Source organism: Protopterus annectens, chromosome 7.part0 (assembly GCF_019279795.1).
Source record: "Protopterus annectens isolate FY-2018-M chromosome 7.part0, PAN1.0, whole genome shotgun sequence".
Taxonomy (NCBI): Eukaryota; Metazoa; Chordata; order Ceratodontiformes; family Protopteridae; genus Protopterus; species Protopterus annectens.
In genome coordinates, this window is record NC_056739.1 from 927274406 (window position 1) to 927297741 (window position 23336).

General features: G+C 37.1%; 1 protein-coding gene across 1 annotated transcript in view; it reads left to right on the forward strand.

Moving 5' to 3' along the window:
• PTPRG (protein tyrosine phosphatase receptor type G) overlaps nucleotides 1-23336 on the forward strand; it is a 3415981-nt gene that overhangs the window by 1436376 nt on the left and 1956269 nt on the right. The gene's annotated exons all lie outside the window — the stretch shown is intronic.

The window sequence follows — 23336 nt, forward strand, 5'->3', positions numbered from 1 at the left end:
TTTGGCAAAAGCTTTCTGTAGCCTCTCTGACTGGAGACTGAACAATTGAAATATGATTACACATGGGAGATCCTACATACTGTGTGAGAGGTTACATAATCCAATGCATTATGCTTGACCTTTTTTTTTTTTTTTTAATACACGTCTGTGATAAGTGATATAAGTTAATAGATATGTAGAGGATTGATTTAATACACTTTTTCAGAATGGTAACTGAGCTGCTTAATGTGTTATGACTTGGAATTTAAATAACTTTAATTTTCTGTGACTGAAAGCAATGTCTAGACTGACATCCTCAAGTATGTGTCTTTTATTAATAAAACTGATGTGATGCTTGCTAATGCTAATAAAAACAGTGCTCTTAAGAGTTGCATCCTCATGTTTTCATTCTTCATCTTTTAAATTTGCCTATAATGTTTGCAGATCTAAAAATGTGTGTGTATAGCAATACAAACAAGAAAACAAAACAATGCAACATAACTATAATGATGTCGACTCTTAAATAAAAATATGAAGGAATCCATGTTCTAAGTTCTTGTTCTTTTAATAGCAGAATTCCTTCAATATCTATGCAGCCATACTCTTCCAAGTTCCTGTCCTGTCAGTAAGCCATTCTTGTCCCATATCATTAGGCTAGAAGTCAAGTAAAACGCAATTAAAAAACAAAATATATAAACACCACTAAGTTAGACTTTTTGCACTTTTCTTGTGTAATGAAATGAAACACTTAAAGTACAAAATATTCTTGAGACTTCTTTTTAGTGTAATTGTATTTGCCGGGTGTGAAATTACTCGTATAACTGATGGCCATGAAATTCATACATTATCTTTTGCCTTAGGCTTTACAGGTACAGAAAATGTCCTGGGTAAAGATGCAGATGTGTTGTTCCCGTGTTATTTTTACCAGCAGTACACTATACTGTACTCATTTTGAAGGGCTGCATTTATGGGATCGTTACACTGCTTTTATTGTTTTGCTGCTCATATGTTAGTGTGTGTATGTGTTTAGATAGATGTACACACTCACACGCACACACATCTGTGTATTATGTGGTTAAAAGTAGATTTTGTTGAATGCACAATATGCAGACAAATGTAGAAGGTGTAGTGACTTTTAGAAAGCCTAACATAATTTTTTTGCACTATAGTTGACTCATTGAATTGGGTATAGCATTTAAGTGGTGACATCCACTTGGTCAAAGCTGTACTTCTGGACTGTTTTTATATATATGTATATATGTATAAAGTAAGGGGCTGTGGCTGCAAAATGTTTGTTTACAGGCGAATATGTGTGTTCTCAGAAGTAGCGCTTGTGAGTTGAGGTAGGGGCAGGAGTTGTAGTTTTGTCATAATGTTATGTACTGCTTTCACTTTAACAATAGAGAGCAGTTTGCATGGTGGTATATTAATTTGTGCTTATGACTGTGAATGTGCTAAAATGTATTTTGTTTTGTTGGTGCACTGCTTTGATTACAAAATCGTGCTTTAGGCTTGCTTTTTGTGTGTGTGTGTGTGTGTGTGTGTGTGTGTGTGTGTGTGTGTATATATACATATATATATATATATATATATATATATATATATGTATGTATGTACACATGAATGCATCGATATATGAACTGTGATTTATCTAACCTTCCATATATGCTGTTATAATATGCAAACAATCCCTGTAAACATCTTTATTGTATTTTTTTATTTTTTATTTTATTACAGTGTAGCTGAATATAGCTGCGGTGATGAGGAACTTGCATTAGTTTGTAACTCTTTGCTTGCTCCTTCCACTTGTGTTATGCTTGTGAGGTCATTGTTCATTGATTCTGACCTTTCCAGTGCACATTTGGATAATTTTGTGTTGTATGTAGAGGTATATCTGGCTTTTTGCGTTATAAACAAATATATTTTAAAATACATTAAAAATCATAATGGCATACACCAGCAAATAGTGGAAAAACAGAGGACCATAGCAAACTCATGCAAGATGTGTAGTTGTTATTCATGAAAATATTAGAAGTACCTCTAGTCAAAATTAGTAACCATATCGCAATCTGCACATAAAAATAGTGGTTTGTGGCGTTAAGATACAGTGTAGCATGAATTTTTCTGAATTATGTTATTCAGCAGGCTAAGGTTGCCAATCACTCACCATTCATAGCCTTTGGAGCCACTGACCCAGACCAGTTAAATAATGCTGGGTAAAGCACTGTGTTGTATGTGTGCATACATCCCATTCCCCACGAGACGTAGACTGAAGATGATGGATCAAAGGTCTCCATCTCCTGGTGGGTAGCAGCAGTTCGAAATCGCCCTTACCCTGCTTGCAGAAAAAATGTCAGTAGTGCCGCACTAGCATTATAAAACTGGAATAAAATGTCAGTAGTGCCGCACTACCTTTATAAAACTGGAATAAAATGTCAGTAGTGCCGCACTACCTTTATAAAACTGGAATAAAATGTCAGTAGTGCCGCACTAGCATTATAAAACTGGAATAAAATGTCAGTAGTGCTGCACTACCATTATAAAACTGGAATAAAATGTCAGTAGTGTCGCACTACCATTATAAAACTGGAATAAAATGTCAGTAGTGCCGTAAAACTGGAATAAAATGTCAGTAGTGCCGCACTAGCATTATAAAACTAGAATAAAATGTCAGTAGTGCCGCACTACCATTATAAAACTGGAGTAAACGCTATCAGTACAGCTTCTTATTTTGAATTGTTAGCTCATATCAGGATTCCTGTAGTTCTCTTTTCACTAGTAGCTTTAGGACAGTAGTATGGATGTGGCAGTTTGAAAATTAAGTAGCAGCGATCAAAGTTTCAGAGTAGGCAATAGGCATAGTTTGCTGCCCGCCCCCCCCCCAAAAAAAATAAAACACCTTGACAGTAGGATGCACCAATTGCATATATATTTTTTTTTTTACACAGAGTGATTTTGGATTTTGTTTTGGGAACATTTGGCAACAATGGAATTGCTTTTGCTAGCCATTAACCCAGGGTGGTGCTTAATTAAAATGATTTTCTGACATTTTCATATCTTAACTGTGTCTCATGGTATGTGGTTCAAAAACTGCCAAACATCACATCTGCTCCTTACAGAATGTTTTCTTTTTTTATTTCTATGAGAGAAACACTTTTAAAAAATATGATTTCCATACATTGACGTCACTGAGGAAAAGCAGTAAACTTTAATTTTAGTAGGGTCAGTGTAGGGAAAAAACGTGTGTTGCATCCACAGATTTTAATGGCTGCAGCACTGACATGTACAAAGGTGCCCCATTAAAGTGTATGGATGCGAGATATGTTCCCAGGATGCAATGTCTTGGTAGGAAATAGTAAGTTTATCCAGGCTGCAGCTTAATGAAAGGTTTACAAAGCTTTTTATTAAAAAAAAGGCCTAACTGCATAAGTGTAGACAAGTGGAAAAATGCATTCTGGCACTATTCAAATGCCAAGATGCATGTGACTGCATCAACAAATCAGTTTAACCAAGATTCAAACCTAAGTCACGGAGATTGCAAATGGATACTATGTCTGTGCAGTGAGCTTTATTTTGCATTGTACAGTGAAAAGATAATTCACACTGCAGAAGATTCAGTTTTAATGGTTCTGTATAGCAGATAGCAGCAGGTACATAAACTAGAGAAACATAAGTAAAGAAGTGGGTAACGTACTGAATGCTTACATCACTTTGCACTTTATATGTCACTTTTGTGATTCATACTTTATTGAGACTAGATGTATTGCTTTTGATTTCACTTTTTTGGACAGATGTGAATTATTTTTAGCTTTTCATGTTTAACTAGTGATTAATAAATATCAGTGTACTGCAGATGTATATTTATAGATATTTTACATATCGTTGTCTTTTAGGTTTTATTTATAGCTGGCCAGTTAGGTTCAGACTAAACCTTATTTAATGCTGTTGTCAGACAGTTGAACTTGACTGCAGTTAAAATGTATGAGTTGTTGTGGTTTCCTGCTAGGTCTAAATCCCATGTACTATTCTGGATTCCTGGCAGTAAATTCCATTTCAGTTGTTTATTTTTGCCAAGTACACAGTGAGTGTGCTCTTATTTTAAATCCTTAAAGTCAGCATGCATTTTCAGGGTAGCGGGAAAATCTTTTAGTAGTAGTAGCAGCAAAAAAACTATAAAACAAACCAAAAAAAAAATGCAATTTCCTTAATAGTGTAAACAAATGTCTTCATATGCATTAAACATCAATCAGATAAAATAAAATGCAGTACATCTTCTGACAGTCATTATCTAGTTGCTTTCACTTCCAACGTAGTAATTTGAGCTACTGTCAAAATACCGCTGCCTTTGTGTGTGTGTGTGTGTGTGTGTGTGTGTGTGTGTGTGTGTGTGTGTGTGTGTGTTGGGGGGGAGGGCATAGGAATAAAAAATACTCTTCCATTTTCTGTATATTTCTTATCTTGATTCTAATTCTCTAGCAACTTGTACAGCTAGCTAATATTTTCCACGGGTATTGTTTGTTGCTGCGTTTATCTTATAACTTTTTTGTAATGTCCTTATATTTTCATGTTTCCTGTTCTTCGTATAGAAACATATACACATTATTGCTACAGAGATAATGCCATTAAACAAAAATGCTTCTCCCCAATACTTGTTATGTAAATAGGGGATCTGAGTGACATTAAAAATCTAGTTCTCTTAAACCACAAAAAGAATGAAATAAGGATCTGTACTAACAATCAAGCACTGCATAGTATGTTTCATATAAATAAAAGACAGATAAAGCTGTCAACATTCAGGATTAATATTCCCTCAGCATAGTAAACAATACAAAAACATTTTCAAAATGCTATTTGGTGAATATAGTGGACAGGAGTCAAAAAGATTTCCTGTGCCTGCATTAAATGACCAGTGCAGGTTGGTCAGTTGATGCAAAGGAGAGAGAATTCCTGATTCAAAGGTATGATAAATCTTCATGGAAAAATGCTTTATTAGCAGCTAATTACCATGTCTCTGAATCATGCACCGAGTTGTCAGACCTGTCAGATCAGTTTCTCCCTACCAGCCCACGTATCTTGGCAGCATAGGCACCCTCCAACACATACACATATGAGAGCACAAACCCCACACACACTAACACTCATGAGAATACACATATAGCTGACATCCCATATCTACCTCCAGTAGTGCGTCCACCCAGACAGACACACATACAAATCTGTTCAGCCCTATTCATGCCTTTACAGACACACAGACACATCTCCATCACATACGTGCATAAACACATTCATGGTTATACCAACACAAAAACGTGAATTAAACTTGTAAAACCACCAGAAAGAGTAAACCAGGATCCACAAAATAATTCGATTTAGCGCTTTCGTTTTAATAAAAACTTTATCAGAATAACACACATACAGAAGCTGGCCCTATTTGTACATACCCTCTACCCAATTACCATAATAAATTAATTAATTAATGACATCACAAAACAATTAAATCTAAAAGACAGGTTTTGAATTACAAATATACATAAATACATAACTAATTATAGTCACAAATTCCATCATAATCCTCACTGTGACAGATAAATTATATGTAACCTTCTGCTTTTAATCTAAGAATAGAACTGATGGCTATATTGCTGTTTAAACCTGTTTTTTGCGTTGCATTGGTTCTCAGCTGCCACCTGAGTTCCTTAGCCTCCAGGTAAACATTAAGAGGTCCACCTCTATCCCCTAATGTAACTTTTTCTATGATAGAAAACTTAAAGTTGTGTCCTTCATGATTTTTAATATGAAGAGCCAAAACATTCTTAATATCTTGTTTTTTAATATCATAATAGTGTTGATATACTCTGCTTCTAAGGGCATTGATCATTTTCCCGATGTAAAAACAAGGACATTTGGTACACATAGCTAAATAAACGACCACCTTATTGCTGCAATTCATGGTTATGTTATAGTCAGCAGTAGGCTAGGTGTGAGCTGTGACAACTTCTGTAGGACTAAATCAGTCCATGCATTTTCTTCCTAGAGAAAAAAAATGACTTTATGTAGACTGATTCAGAGAATCACTCTGCCACATTACTCTGGAGACACTACCATGTCTGTGGAGAACACGTGGGTAATTAGAAAAGCTGTTCTACTGCAGGACTGCTTCATGAATATGTGGCTTCCCCAGCCAGACCTGTGCCCACTTTGTGGTGACTGCCAAGCAAAAGCCATGATAGGAGAGTCATCTCTGAATCACAAAAGCTTACGCCGATGCGGAGTTAAGTCTTCTGCTTTGAGTAACTCTTTCTGAATCCCAGTGAGTATCTGCTGGTTAGGACTGTGTTGTGTACCATATTTCTGAACTGATCAGAAGAAGCTATACATCATGTTCATGTCTGCACCACTGTAGTCCTAAAATTTTCTGTGTCTTTCAAATGATCACATTTTAGGTGGATTTTAGCTCAGATAGTTTAACTGTTAGCCAGTAAGCCGTACTACTACCATGTAACTTTTTACAGTTTCATTCTCAAATCAATTTGAGCAGCTCTAGATTCTAATTTTCTGTAAGTCTGTGACTACTTTTATTGCATTTAAGTGTTCAGGCTGAAAGAGGAACAACTGTTGTGCCCTAAGCTTGGAATTATTAGAAGGCAGAGACAATCTTCTGTTAAAACACAACTTTTACCTTACCGTTTGAAAGTAAACATTTAGCTAGGCCCTGAAATAAACAAGTAAGTTAAATGTTAATTTGTTTATTATTACTCGTCTTAAATACAAATGACAAGAAATGAAGTATTGTTTGCATTCATTATAATAATTGCTTGATTTGCAGATGAATGATTTCCCTTTGTTTTCGCGTTCATTGGGCCTGATTGCTAATTCGGTTCTAGGACATGGCTCTGGCCTTTGTTGCAGATGTGTTCAGTAGATTGACTCATTCGCCTTCCGCTGCCCAAACTGTGCAGAATGTTGAATGCTTGCATTCCATGGTAACCTCTCTCTTGGAGCTCTCCATTTATTGAAATCAAGGTAAACAAGCAGAACTTAAAAAAAAATAGTAATGCTGGTTTGTTTTTCTTGTAGAGTGCTGCAGCTGGTGTGAAAAAGACCTTGCAAACTAAAAGAAAGTGCGATGCACAGAAGAGGTAGAAATGGAAGGTAGCCGAACAGATGTGCTATATTACTGACCAATAGTTGACCTATCGCTAGGACCACTGTTGTTGTTTCAGTGCTGGTGTACCACCCCTGGCACATACCCCATTCTAATGTGCAGCCCTCTCTTCCTTTCAGCACCACTTAACCTGTAACCTCAACCATATAAGGTGCATTTTGTGGATCTAGGTGCTGTGGTAGCTAGAGGAATTATCCTTGTTTTTCCTTGAGAATTCTTTATTTGAAGAAAGCTCCAGGCTAATGAAATCCATGTTTAAGTTGCAAACTGTGCCATGGCTCTCTCCTAAGACGTGTCTTTGTTTATCTGAGGCAGGCTAAGATGTGCCTTTGCCAAAGAGAGTACCCTGATAGCTGACATTTTTCTTTATCCCGGGAGGCTGACTGTTTACACTGAAGAAATGGTCTTTTCCTGCTAGAGACCATAAGACAGATTCCTGTATTTCCTTAGACACTCCCAGTAGTAGGTCGCAATTCTTCCAAAAAAAAATGGAGTCAAAGATTATAGGCAAATAAAAACATTTTTTCCTTTGTTTTTTCTCTCCTTCCCTGCCTATAAATCAAGCCTTCCTTCCGTAAGACTTGAGGCCATTGGTTCTTGATGCAGGTGTTCCTCATGCACCAAGAAGGAGCAACTCAAAGGGGACCATAATCCAGGCAGCTGTGGAGGATTTTGTGCTCTTGCCTATGTCCACATATTCCACTGGATGGTGAAGGAAAGCATCTTCATCCCTCTGGCTTGTAGGTTTGACTTCAGCCCCCCACCATCACCTGATCAGGGCTATCCTTTTTTTTATAATGGAAAGTGCACCACACTCCGTGTACACATCTGTTTTTATCCAGGGCCTAAGCTATTGTGGTGGCTTTAGTATGTTCTTAAACTTTTCTCCTAGGTTGCTGATGTAAACACAGAATCTCTTCATGGTGTTCTGATCCTTCCTGTGTGTGTGCATGCTGGTGCTCACACACATGCAGATGAGTGTGTACACACTAGCATGCATGCACACATACATACGGCTGAGGGAGTGTCATAGGCAAGTCCACATCTCCTAACCTATGATCATTTGTAAAGATGCTAACTCGTGCTTCCACAGAAGCAAATGTGATCGGAAAACACCTCCCCCTTGGATGGGTGAGCTGTTGAAAGAAACTCGTTCCCACCCACTCCCGCTTGATACTTAAGTTGCGTGTTCAACCCTTTAAACGCTGGGTATCTGGTCTTAGTCAGGACCTTACAGTTATGTGACACAGAACCAGGCTGAGTATGGAAAAACTGTTAACTCCTCTACCAGTGCAGGCTTCTGGTCCATTAATTACTTGTTCCATATATCTAATTTCTGGACTTGTATAACTGAGCAGATGTTAGAGACACTGTCATCTCTTCCTAACTCAGACCTGAGAAGGTGCCTGTAAAGGGACTGCAGAGTGATCCAAAGGTTTGGTGCCACTTATCTCACCGGCAGACACTTTGGCCAGAACTGCTACTACCATTGCATGACTGTTTAGCAGATTTGCTTAAGAGTTCTGCATTTAATGAGTCAGATGATTTTTGTACATGAGATCCTGTTTGGCATCCTCTTGCAGATCAGTAAAGCCTTCCATTTCAAAGAAGGGATAAGGACCTTTCTGTTGTATTAGGTATGTATACTCCATTTCCTTGCTTCTTGCATTAAACATCATATTTCCACAACAAAAAAAACTTTTAAGCTCTCTGAAAGTGATCTGGTCCTGTGCCCACCTCACTACCTCCTCCAGGTCTACCACTGAGGTCGCGAGCCCCCCCCCCAAAAAAAAAAGAAAGCCGAATAAGTAGTCCAAAATATTGCTTCCCAAAGGGTGGACAAGTTAGGACATCATCTCCTCTTGTTCACTTGAGCTCAGTGTGCTTTCATCAAGGAAGGATGTATTTTGGGCATCATAGAAAGATACCAATATCCCTACACAGAGCGGGAGGGACCATGACACTAATCTGTATCTCTGACGGCCTCCAGTCTGTCTAAATTTGTTTTTCTCTGTGTATTCACAAAAGGCCTTGCTTTTAAATAGAACTACTGTACTCTTAACTCCAAGTTCCTGTCTCTTATGACCCTTATTTTATCTGCATTAGCCTGAACTCTGTACACCATCTTTTACACACCTCTTCCCCACAAAATGTAGTGATTGTTCTGTGAAGGTGTTAGATATTTCTGAATGCTTGCAGAATGTTACAGCCTCTATTGCCACTTCTGTTAAGTATATGTCATGTTACATAAACAGTCTTTTGGCTTTTCCTGGTTAGGGGTCGCCGCAGTGGATTTTTACAGTGCTGCGTTACCAGCCCGATGCCCAACCTTTAAAGAAGGCACACCCATTCATGACCGCACCTACCTGTATATCTTTAGATTGTCAATCGACCGCGGGGAGGACATGCAGACTCCACACAGAAGGCGCTCCAGCCGAGGATCGAACGGGAGGACCTCTTGCTGTGAGGTGACAACGCTAACCGCTGCACCATTGCGGCCTAATATATGTCATGTTACATGCTGATTAATATTTCCTATAATTGGTTTTGTAGTACCACTTACTATTGTGTAGCATTCCACTATGTTCCCTAATTTATGAGCAAGCATTGTACAGTGTTCTATTCTGTTTTTGATATGTGTGTGTGTTTGTGTGTGTGTGTGTGTGTGTGTGTGTGTATTTTATATATATGTATGTGTGTGTGTATGTATATATATATATATATATATATATATATATATATATATGTATAGATGCGCACACACACACACACACACACACACACACACATATATATATATATATATATATATATATATATATATATATATATATATATATATATATAATGTATGTGTGTTCAGTTGTGTACTGGATATTTGTATGTATATTGAATACTGACTTACTTTTATTGGAGCTTTTCTCCCTGGGCCTTCCCTGAAAAAGGGATTCCAACTCAGAGTTACCTAGTTAAGTTAAATTAACACATACAAATGTCCTGCTTAGGACTTGCAGAGCCCAACTACCAGCTCATCCTCTAGACGTACCAAGACAGGCCAGTGCCGTCTCAAGTATTTCTTGTCCACTTGTTGTCCTGAAGTGTGACTCACCAGCTTGGTTTTATTCTAGTCCTCATAATGTGTATGTGGCATGTGAATGCTCCATCATTTCTGACCTTGGTGATGTCTCATCAGTTGCTTCGAAGTTTGCATGGTGCCAGTTCAGATCCAGATGTAGTGACTTGTTTAAGACTTTTGGGTTTCATTGATAGACAAGATGGATGCTTGGATGCTTTCTGAGACACTGGCAACTAGAAATGATACGACTTTCTTTGGTTTGTTTAGAGGTGCTGTATTTTCAGTGAGGTGTACTACCCCTTGACTTACATCTGCCATCAGAGTTTTTTTTCCAAAGAGGAAGCCAAAGTAGCAATGTTTCACCATGATTATCCTTAAGAGGGTAAAAGAATGTTGTAACTATACTGAACTCACAGAAAAGTTCTTTCTGTGCAAGTTGTCACAGCGTTATGTAGTCATTGCATAGTCCATCAAAACATACTACATAGAGGGCAGCCAGCACAACCCCAAATAGCCAGTCATCTTACACTTTTTTTAAAAGGCAGTTAGACAGGCTGGGCACTGTTACTCAACTTGTTAATCAGGAAGTCAGGCAGTGTCCAGCTGAAAAGGACTTCTGATGGATCCACTGCAGAACCAGAATGGTGATGCCATTCCAGAAGGCTTCAATTGAACTAGGAATTGGCACTCAGGATCTCCCATCTGCTTTGCAGGACCAGGCTGTCATCTCATGCATTAACGTTGGGATATAGTAGTGTGATTTAGGAGCACAGATCAGCTGACACCTGTTCAGTTTGCGAGGTGCTGTTGTGTGCTGGCCGTGTTACAAGGGTTTGCTTTAAAATTGTTGAACATTACCAAAGTGAATATGTTACATTGTCCAAGTAAACAGTTTGATCTGTTTTCAAACATGTCAGTGTAGTATCTTTGTGGCATTGTCTTATGAATGCACACAGTGAAAACTTCTTGATTCTGGATAGTAAAAATACATTTTGAGCTGATTGTGAAAAATGACAGGTGTAAGATTCATGATATTCTCCGTAAAATTGCACGCAAAACCTATTATGAGTATGTTCAACTGAAATATATGCAGTTTCATACATTTGGTCATTTTTCAGTGTTTATAGATAAATACTGTACAATTGTAGAATGCTGCAAGCCTAGTCAATAACCAGAGGTCAGAAACAAGCCCTGTATCTTGTTACCTGTAACATAACCGTAACCATTATGCCAAACCACAATATCAAGGTATCTCATTTAGGAGACTGCCTTATACGGAACAGAGGTACAGACACACATCCTTGCCTAGTAAGAAATTCAGTGTAGTAATTAAAATCTCACCCTTTGAGCCTGAATTTAATAGTGGTAATATAGTGGATCCTGAGGAAAGATCATGTGCACAGAGTTTGTTGAAAGTTTGGAGCAAAACTGATAAAAATGACAAAATGGCATTTTGATGACATGCTAATTTAAAAAGTTTGATCTGTAAAAGTCCATAGCAAAACTGTGCCTATCTCACTTTGTAGTAGCTTCCCAGAAAATGGTGCATCTTTTTCTTGTTTAAGTTCTTGTAGATGCTTTTGGAATGTATTGGTGCAGGATTGAATGTTAGCCAAGGATTGATAAAATGATAATGGATAATTTTTTGCCTTATGTCGGAAACCAATATGATATTCCTTATTTCAGGATAGGTATTGGCAAATAAGGCATCTGCCACTGTCAGCGTATGGGACAAAGCAGCATCACCGCCTGTTGTATGCATGCCGAACAGTTTAAAAATGTATGTTACTTGAAGCGACCGTGCTTGTGATTTATAGTGAGGACGGGTTTCGTTGATACCAGTAACTGATGCTGCCAGACAGGGTCCACCAGCATCATGGAGTAGCATTTTAATGCCAAGGGAATTAACACATTATATTGTAACTAAAATTGTATCCAAGTGTAAATATGGAAGATGCACAGAGTGCATAGAAAGTCCCACCTATTATTGTAATAAAGTATACTTGCATATTACTTCTGAGTATTTGTTCTTAATTTCACATACTGACATTAGCAAGTTGAGTGGTCAGCAGTGTTGCTGACTATAAAGGAGAGGACACTGCCGATGTAGTTTTTCTGGAAGATCTGTTTAGTCTTGCTGCCTTGACTGTGGCACATCATGATGATCTCTACTCCACTGGTGCCTTACTTTCTGACTCTGTTCACTGAAAACTAACTTGTCTGACTTGCACAGCATATTTAATACATTAACTAGAGAATATACATGTATTTTTTATGAAAACTGCCATTTGCTCGTGTCATCTTCGAACCACTGATAGTGGCAACTAGTAGTAGTATTGTTTACACGTATACAGTTTGGCTCAGAAATATGGAGGAATGTATAGCATAGTCTACTGATCAAACTGGAAGACGATTACTGAGTGCAGGGCAAAGCACAACTACTCAGATGAATTTCTGCGGTATATAAATGCAACATATGTTGTAATGATACTTCCGTTTGGTAAGGCATCCTGTTAACTTTGTAAAGTTTCTCATGAAAAAGGAAAATGTTTCAGTGTTTTCTAGCAAACAGACTTCAAAATCTCATAACCGCCGTCTAAGATGTATTTTGGAAATATTGGTCAATGTACTATATGTGAGAAAAAGGAGTTGAATTTAACTTTATTTCATTAACACCGCCAGAAGATCACATGCACAGTGGAAGGGTGTCCCCATTTTGCTGACTCAGCACTATAAGAATCTAGATTTCACAGTAGCACAGGGGTTGTCAAGAGTTGGTAGGGCACCATTGTTCTTGTACTTTGTAGTTGCTGGCTGAAATTTAGATCACATGCATAACTTTATATCCTTAAACCATTTAAAAGTGAAGTCCCTGTTTACTAGCTGATGACAGATAACGTTTCCGACTTGTGAAATTGTGCCATGTAATTAAGTTGCCTCGCAGACATTATTTTCTTGGTGAAAAATGGTACATGATTTATCTACTCTTCAAATATTGATGATAAAAAAAAGAAATGGGCACTCTGTTCATAGTAACAAAATGTTTGGTTGCCTCAAAACTGACTGAACTTGAAATAATCATAACACAAAAACACAGTAGCTCAAAAATGGACAGTGTCACAAATCTTTATAACGTTCGTGCTTTGGCAGTTTATCAGTATAAAGTACTTTAAATCTTCAGTCACGTTTCTCCCTGTTCCTCTCTGTTTTTCTGTAAGGTATTGTTTAGCATGTAAGCAATTAAGTACCAAGGCAAGCTGGTACCTTGCAACACTCCTGGGGTTGTGGTAATGTTTGTACAATACACAGTGTCTTTGCACTAAGCATCTGTGTTTTTTTTTATATCTATTAGTTTAAATTTAATAGTTTAAGTAGTAGAATCATTTATGTCATGTCATATTTTCATGTAAAGTATTTTTTTCGCCAAAGGTTGCAAGTGCTTTTGAGATGATACAACAGTAAAGTCCATTGTCCAAACTAATTGGGACCTAGGGTAGTTCAGATAATCAAACAGTTTGGATAATCAAACATATAATTGAACCGGATAAAAAACTTCTAAAATCTTGTTTTTTTTTTGCACACAGGGAAAACATTTTCCAACCATTCAGCGATTGCAGTGGACAGTAAAGAATATTTTTCACACATGAGCAGGCTATAAGCTCAAAAAAACATACAAGTGAATATATAAAACTTTGCATATTCAGATTTTATGATTTTTCCTACCCAAAAACTTTGGAAGGCTGCGTTCGGATAATTGACGTTTTGGATAATTGATGTTTAGATAATCGACTTTCTGCTGTAAAACACTTTTCTTTCTGGAATTTAAATAAAACTGCATCTGCTTTCATGGTGTTCTTTGAAAAAAAAAAACTGATATTCTGAAGGCTTTATAGCGAAATACCAGAAGTTGCTAAAGTTATGAGCCATGTTTTCATAAGGTTAAATTTATATGTGTATTTGATTGTTGTACCAGTGCAAATAATTTTCAAAAATGTTCAGCACACTTATGTTAATGTACTTACTGATAAAATGTCATATTTTGGGGATATAGAGTTCATTTTGGGGCACAGAGCAGCCCAATCTGACGATTTTGGGACAGAGCAAATTATGAAATACTAACCATCTTTGTCAGTAGTACAGAATAAAAGATACAAATGCAATGAAAAGCATTTTTTTCACTTGTGGCCCTTTAAGATATAATGTGAAGGTGTGCAACATCCTGAATCTTTTCTCATTGTGTCAGCATTGAGTAAAGACCTTGCTTAATTGAAGTATTTAATAATTCAAGTTTACTTTTAGTTTCAGTTCTGTTTATTTGCTCCTGTGTGGCTTTTTACATTAAAGTCACTGTGTTATATACTCTTCATTTGTTGAGATTATTGTCCGCAGAGATTTTACATAAGAGCTCTTGGCTGAAAAAGTACTGCGAATCACTAAACTTTTGTTGAGTTATGGTTGTTACATAGCAAAGTTAACAGTGCCAAAATTGTGTAGTAAGTTGTTTTATGTATACTACAAGCATGGTGTTCATGCGTGCTCATAAAATGTAATTTTAGAAGAAGCCTTACATCTGGAAGATCTGAACTGATCACGTTTCCATCTGTGAAGAATTTTGAATAGCTTTTTATTTGTACAAGTAAATGTTGACCAGCATCTGTTAATCAGCAAGGCACATGAGTATTCCTGTTAGGTTCATAGGTAAAATAGGCTAGCTGCTTTTGTGCACCATTTTAAGCCTAGCAGATTTTCCTTGGGGAGAATCAAATTCTGTACCTTTCACATGTGAGATAATTGAACCATTATATCAACCCCCAACCCTGGAATTGAGCATGCTTTAATAAACAGCGACACGGGGAATTGTTGAAGTGGAACCCAACAGGTCCTCTGAAGATTCTCCCAAATGAAGTTAGCATGAAATGAAGCAGTTGTGTTTCTGAAATAAATGTTTTTTCATCAGTGACCTGTTTGATGTTGAAGCCCAGCAAGAGCTAAAAAAGCTTTGTGATTCCATGAGTTTTATACAGTGGCAGCTTGTGGTTCCTCCTCCTACTTTCTGACCATTTGCTCAGTTAGTCAGTATAAACAGTAAGGGGTGCTGGTTATAAAATGCTTTAGCGATTCTCTGTGGTTATGCTGTGTGATTGCAGTGCGAGTCACCGATGCATCACTGTTGATGCAGGATAGTTTACATTTGTACAGCATAGCGAGTTATGATTCATGATTTTACCCATGATGGAGATTGTCATTTGTTCTGGATGACCAAACCAAAGGATACCTGCCACTGCCCCCCAATGCAGCTGTGTGTTTGAATTGCTCACAGTCTTGTGATGTATTGCCATTGTACAGTTACATTATTTTATAAATTAAATATCTTTGCTTTCTAATATGCATATTGTGTGGCCTGGTGCTTACATTTCCGACCTGTTCCTGACATATATTCTGATGCATGTCAGCCTAATAGTTTTGCGTTTAAGTATGCATGCAAATTCCCAGAAATACAGATTTGTGTTGGCAGTGCATTGTATCAGTGTACCTGATTCCATTACAGGCATGGATATAGAAACATGTATCCGTTTTTAGACTGGTAGGGTGGGTGAGTTTCAGGACAAAAAATGTGTAGGTGTGTTAGATTCAGAATGAAGTTTATTTCTGAACAGTGGGTTTTAAAATTAAAGAAATGCTTTGCATATCTGGCTGCTTAGTAATGATAAAAAAAAAAAACAAGGATTGGGTTTAAAATCTGTTAAGTAACTGCTGTGATCTGTGTGTCATTGTATCTACCAAACTCATTGGTGGACTATATCAGGTTTCATCTCCCAGGAGGAGTTCAGCACATTTCAGTGGGAATTAAATTAACCTTGCCAAGATATTGTAGCATGTAACACGCACTTGTCATTGGAGTATTGGTTCCTGGCGAACTTCATTGTAAGCAAATCCTTCCTTATTTTGTTTTGCAGACGACGAATAGAGTAGAAAAGCACAGCTGTTTAGAGTTAACAGCATAACCTGCACTAAAATCTCTTGTTTAAAACAGAAAATGCATTGATTCTCATAGCGTAAAGCCAGCTTGATGTTGGTATACTGATTAAATGAAAAACATTTATTTAATGTGAATCTTGCAGTTTATGTTGATTATCTGTGAATGTGTGATTGGATTATTGAGGCATTCAAGTAATGTAGTTATGTTATAAATAGTCCCAGGTACTCTATCAGGTTATAGTGGCATTAAGGCCTAACATATTCAGCCATGTTCGTGCCAGAGAGATATCATTTGTAACTTATATGGCCTGGTTTTGGTTAGAAAATAAGTCACACCATTTGAATAAAAGTAGATACAAGTCACAGTGGCTGTCATTGTTCAGTCATTTACACAGATAATGTAGATCATTTATAGGCAATCTGAAAAAATGGGACGTGAAATTAATCTGTAGGGTACTGCAGTGTTGACATTTCTAATTGAGGAATTAATAGAGCTTAAGATCAAACCCACTGTTTTGTGTCAGCTAATCAGTAGTACGCCAAGAGATCACAAAGTCTGAAACACCAGCCAACTTCTGTTTGTGTAACCTTTAGCTGTGATTGACAAGGTCAAATACCTCCTAGTGAGGAAAATAACAACACACTGACAACATCCTTACTGCTGAAAGTGGTAGGACTCTGATTTTAAGATGTATTGCTGTGAGTTGGGTATTGTATTCTGACGGATAAACTTTAACGCACTGATTAAAAATGAGAAGTGGTCAAACGGAGATAACTGAAGACCTTATTTGTCTTACACTCCTAAAGACGTATGAGCCCATTCTGTGCTGGTACTGAGCAAAAGCAAGGTACTAGAATAATGTTAATATTAGACAGAAATATTGCATTAAAAATTAAAGAAAAATTCATAAAAATAATTGTGGCATAACTGTATATGTACATTGGTCATAAATGTCTTAGAAAATGACAGTTAAGATTATGATCCTTAATGTTTTATCACAACATTGAAATAGGAGTCTGGAATTATATCTGTATTTTGAATTGGCTACTCCGTAGAGTTAAGAACTAAATTAAAAATGTAAAAAAAAAAAAAAAACTGCATTTTGTGAGACTGTTTCACATCAGCTAGATAACTCCTGTTAAGGATGACTGCTTGGATTGTTGGAACAGTCTGTTGATGCAGTAGTTATATTGCCAGCTGCAGTAAATGTAGCACAAGGGTAGCAGATGAGAGCCAGCCAGAGAGAGAGAAGGATTAAACATCAGATAAGAGCATATCTGTATAGGTGAGGTGAGGCCATAGTTGAGTGCATTTGGAGACTGCTTCTCTGGGCTGCACCTGCTCATGTTTATGGCTGTGTTATATGTATTTTGGGGTTATACTTGTTAGGGAGCTAGTGTACAGGGGACGTGTAATGGAGGTTGAAGGCCAACTATGAGTATTGCGTGTGAGTGTGGGTGTGGTACATCTGTATATGTGTGTGTGTGCGTGCATGGTTGTGTACACAAGCACATTTCTTATACATATATATGTATTTAGACACACACACATTGATGTTTCAGGAGTGAGTTGAAGAAGTCACTCTTGTGGATTCTTCTTTTGATGGAGTCGATAAGTATGCAGGTAAAGGGTAGAAGTCTGATGAATGGAAGCTGGAAGAAAGTCTTTGGTATGGATTTCCCACCTTAATTGGTAGATTCTGAGGGGAGATAGTATTTTGTTAGCTTCATAGACTAATAGTTGGAGGTTTACTTACAGTGGAAGCCACAGTACCATGAGTAAATTAGGACAGTCCAGTTGTGGGGACAGACAACTTTAGAATGTTAGTGGAATGTATGGCATAGAGGGTCAATGCTTAAGGTTTCTGCTTTACAGTTTTAGGGTCTAGGAATGACTGCTGGTTACTGTTTGTGTGACACCTGCATGTTCTACCTGTGTCTTTCTGGATTTAGGTGCTTAGATTTCTTCCCACTTCCCCAGAAAATATGCTAATTCAATATTGTACAGTAAGCCATCTGTATGTTTGCCTACATGTATGCATACAGTAGTAGCTAAGTGACTGTTGACCACGGGAAACGCACTGCCCAGGGGACTGCTGACCATGGGAAACACACTGCCCAGTGTGAGATTGTTTGCTCTTTCCATACCAGTTTAGCCTGCTTTTAGCAGAGAGAGAAAATTACCAATCTAAAGCAGGCAGGCAACCCAGAACAACTCTCTCCATGACAACGTATAGGGAGCAGGTTCCTGTTGGCCACTGCTCTTAAAGGGAATCAGATTCCCAACCTGTGGATCTAGAGAAGGAGTTTCCAAAGAGCTGAGTGGGGAAAGAAATAGGCAGATGGAAAGACATCCTATCTTGGAAGCAGATTTGAGAATACGTAGGGAAAGTGCCTAAGGCTGAGGTTTGAAATGTTCTTACTGTGCAAGCTTTAGAGGAAAATGGAAGACTCCATGGATGTGGGTGCTGTAAACATTCTTAAAAGCTTCATGTAGCAAGGGGGTGCATTAGCACAAAGAGAAGGTTTCTAACCCCAACTTTCCTTGTGGATCAAACAAAGTGCTGTTTATGACTTTGGTACAAGGGGCATATGAACAGGTAAGGATTGTGGTTTGAGAACTGTCTTTTGGTTTAGTTCTAAAATTTTAAGCCAAGCTTTGGTTTACTTGCATGTGACTGTGTTCTTAAAGCTGCATTTTTGTTGGCTGAATTAAGTGATTTTTGTTCATTTTTGGTTAAAGGAAAATAATCATCCACATGCTGATACAACCTGAAGCCCAAACCTATTTGTTGGATGCTTAAAGTGAAGTGTCGAGCAAATTCCCCTTGAATGTTTAACATAATAGTAGACTCTAGTTAATGAGTGCCATAAAAACAGATATATTGGATGCTGTAGGTTTTTTTGGTTTACCTTTTGGCACTTCATGTTTATCTACATCCTTGGTGCACCATCAGAGACGTAATTGGTTTTACTAAGAGTGGAAGTGCTGTAAGTCATCTATGTCTGCACTTCTTACTAAAACTATTATAAAAATTTACATGCATAGTTATTGTCAATGACTTGCAAAGGCTTCATGAGAAATCGAAGTACCTTGTAATGTAACAAATGAGAACAGCATTTAGTAGGTCCTGTGTATCCTTATGTTTGCACTGAGTATTTGTAAGAGCTCTTGTCAGTTAATGACCTGAGAACTCAAGGAGTTTTGCATTGTGGAATGTTTGTACTGTTGTAATTGGGTCTGTACCTAAGGAGTAAAAGCTATTTGATTTATTACAGTGGCATTAGCTGTTAACATTAAATAGTTTTATGAAAAGTAATGGCACCCACAGGCACAGTCCACAGAAAAAATTTTAATGTTAAACACATTTCATTCAGTTAAATAACTCTAACTTCATCAGACATTAAACCATCCAAAAGCAAATTCATTTAAAATCCTTCATCTTGGTCACATGCTAATTACCTAACCAATAAAAAACACACCCCACCCATTAAAATTTCAATTACATAAAATAAATATACACTGCAAATAAACCAAATCTACCTGGCTAAACTTTTAAGTTTCAGTAAATGTAGTGTAGAACAAACACCGTTTCAGCTAGGATAGCAATAGGCATTCAGATGAACGTGCCATAATAATTCTATTCTTTCTAACTTCTATTGTCAGGAATAATTTGGTCAATAACACAAAATTTAAAGAGATAATCCTGTTGTGTTACTATGTGTTTAGTTTGGTTTTCCAAAAGTCCATAAGACTTATGAGACCCATAGTTAATGGTAGGAAGTCTATTACTTATCCATGTGCTAAAGTAGTGGATGCTATGTTAAAGAAATATATTAATCTTAAACATCAGATATGTAAAGATTTATGGAATTTTTTAAGGAAATCAATGATTTAGAATTCCAAGCTGACTACAATTTTTTTTTAACAGTTGATGTGAAGGATCTTTACACATCAGTACCACATTTAGAAGCTATTGAATGGGTCTCACATATGTTGAGAACTAAAGGTGCACCCCCCTCTGATACCACCTTGGTAGAGGAATTGTTCAACATTATTCTGACTAACAATTTTATTATGTTTGACAATGAGCATTACTTACAGAAATCGTGTGTAGCAATGGGGTCGTCCTGTGGTGCAAGTTTCGCTAATTTAGTGATGGTCTGCTGGGAGCTTGAATTTGTTTTTAAGATTAGTCATATAAATGACCAAATACACTTTTTTACTTGATATTTGGATGACATTTTCATTATTATTAAAGGTGACAATAGGGTAGCTCTTGAATTGGTTCAATATTTTAACTGTACTACAAATTTTCTACATTTCACATCTAGTTACCATGAGGAATTAATTTCCTACTTGGATGTGTAACTTAAGGATAGATCTAACAACAGATATGAAGCCAGCATTTTTAGAAAAAGTACATTAATTCATTTTTGCACTGTACGAGTTTACATCCTGTCCATCAAAAACGTTCTGTTATCAAAGGTCAATTAGTGAGAGCAGCGAGGATGGTAACTTTAGACGACTTTAAGGAAGAATGTGAAAATTTTAAGGGAATGTTTTTAAAATCAGAGTATCCTAACACATTATTAGTGAGTATAATACATGAAGTGCAAAACAAGAGGAAATCAGGGGTATATGAACCTGTTTTGGCTAATCAAGTAAGACCCCCTTTGGGGATGGGGGGGCTTAAATGAAAGAATGAGTGGAACCATTGTAACACAACACCCATTTCAGAACAACAACAACACAACCCATAATTTTTCTGTAAGTTTTATTACAACTTACAGTTTAGATGCACCAGTTCTAAGAAACATTATAAAAAAAAATTGGGGACTTATTAGTGATGACGCAACTATTTTAGCAAGAGCAGGCAAAGAGGAGTCAATTTAAAACAATTGTGAGAGAAAAATGATTTGTGCCCCACGGCATGTGAGATGTGCACATATTGTGTGTGTGTGTGTGTGTGTGTGTATATGTATATATATATATATGGAATTGAGTTGCATATTCAATGTGAACGTTAAGAAATTTAACACTGACAGGAGATTCAGCTGTAACTCTAAAGTGTTTATCTAGCTAAGTGTCAGATGTGTCCTGCCTACTATGTCAGTAAGACAGAAAGGAAATTTAAAGCATGTGTATACGAACATCTATACAACATTAATAAGGGGAAAATTGAAAATGCCCTATCTAAACACATAGTAACACAACAGGATCATCTCTCTAAATGTTGTGTTATACACCAAATTATTCCCGACAATTGGGGTGGGTTCAACAGCCTTAAGTTAGAAAGACAAGAATTATTATGGCAAGTTCGTTTAAATGCCTATTGCTAACCTGGCTTAAGCAATGTTTATTCTGTACTATGTTTACTGAAACTCAAAGGTTTAGCTAGGTAGAGTTGGTTTATTTACATTGTATGTACTTATTTTATGTAATTGAAATTTTAATGGGTGAGGTGAGTTTTTTTTCTTGGTTGGGTAATTAGCCTGTGACCAAGATGAAGGATTTTAAATGTATTTGCTTTTGGATGGCTTTAATGTCTGATGATCGAGTTATTTAACTGAAAGAAAAGTGCTTAACATTAAAATTTTTTCTGTGGACTGCACCTGCGGTTGTAGTTACTTTCCTTATTTTTCTAGTTTTGCTTTGTTTTTTTCTCCGGCTTGATTAAATAGTTTTATATTTGAGGATGTAGTTCCTATCTATTCTTTTTCTGCACCAAGTCTGAGGTATTTAACCATAGAACCACCATTTGATTCCTTTGTGTATATTTCTTGAAATCCGCTATTATGATAAGGAGGAAGTCCTCTATTTGTGTGCCAGATTGCACACATTAGAGAGAGAAAAACTGCTGTGACATATAGAGTCTGTATCTAATGTGATGTATATGTCTTGTATGATGATGATATGGGAGACTCGTGACTCTCAGTCTATTTTAAGAACCAGTTAAATCAAGACCTTGAAATAGCAAATTGACAGTGAGAAGCACTGTTTAACATGCTGGGGAAGTTTACTCCAGAGGTTTAGGAGGCGATAAGTTATAAACCTCTCCCTTCATAATGTTTTACTTGCAGGTTCGTGAAGATTTAGGTCCCTGGCTGCAGTATTGGTGGATACATTGGACTTGCAGACAGAGGAGACCCTGGACAGTCTGATGTCTAATAGTGTGGTAGGCAAACTGAGATCCCTCTCAAAAATTCTGTAAGACACTGAATAAAAGGATAGCTTTTCCAGCCACTGTTGGTAGCTCATGGACTTCAGGTCCTTGATCTTTTTGACTAGGAACCTTTGGGATCTTTCTAATTGTTTGATATGTTTCTTGGGATACATTGCAAATGACACATTATACTCTAAAACTGGCTTGATTAACGCTGAGGTTAAGTGAATGCTTACCTCTGTGAACCTCAGTGATGTTCATTTAGCAATTAGCTCTGTTTAAAAGAATTTCCTGACAACAGTTGTTACATGATAGCTACATATTAGCAGCAGTATTTTAGAAAGCCATAGTGTGAGAAAGGAAGGATACCTCATTGAAAGATGCATTGTGGTTGACCTGCTTGCTATACCTCTAGGGTGCTGAATATATACAACTCCCTGCAGCCAAATGTCTGCATCCTTGAGTTTGGTGCACATAATATGCAATATTTGTGTAAATACTAAACATTCAGTGCACAACTGATTTGTGACTTCACATTGCTTAGAATATGGTGATGTACCTTTATTTATTTATTACCACAATGAAGATTAATCTCCCCAAGATTACCACTGAAAATCGGGTTCTGTCCAGCTCACCATGGTTACAATGAGTTGTGAAAACTGCATTAACTATAATGTGGAAAGATTTACAGGGTAGCTGTGCATATTTGTTCTGCATTCTACTATTTGTGAACTAGAACTGATGTGCAAGCTGCAGCAGAATACACACCCACACGCACACACACCTGACAACATTAAACAGCTTCGTAATTCAGTGCATTTATTAGGTTTCAGTGGTTAGACTAATTGTCTTACTGACTGTGCTGCTTAAGTCTGTGTCTGTCGTTGTGCAGCAGAAAAACGTGTTGCTGTCAGAATACACGATTTTGCTTTTCAAGTCATTGGCAGAGTTGTGCATGACAGATGGGCTC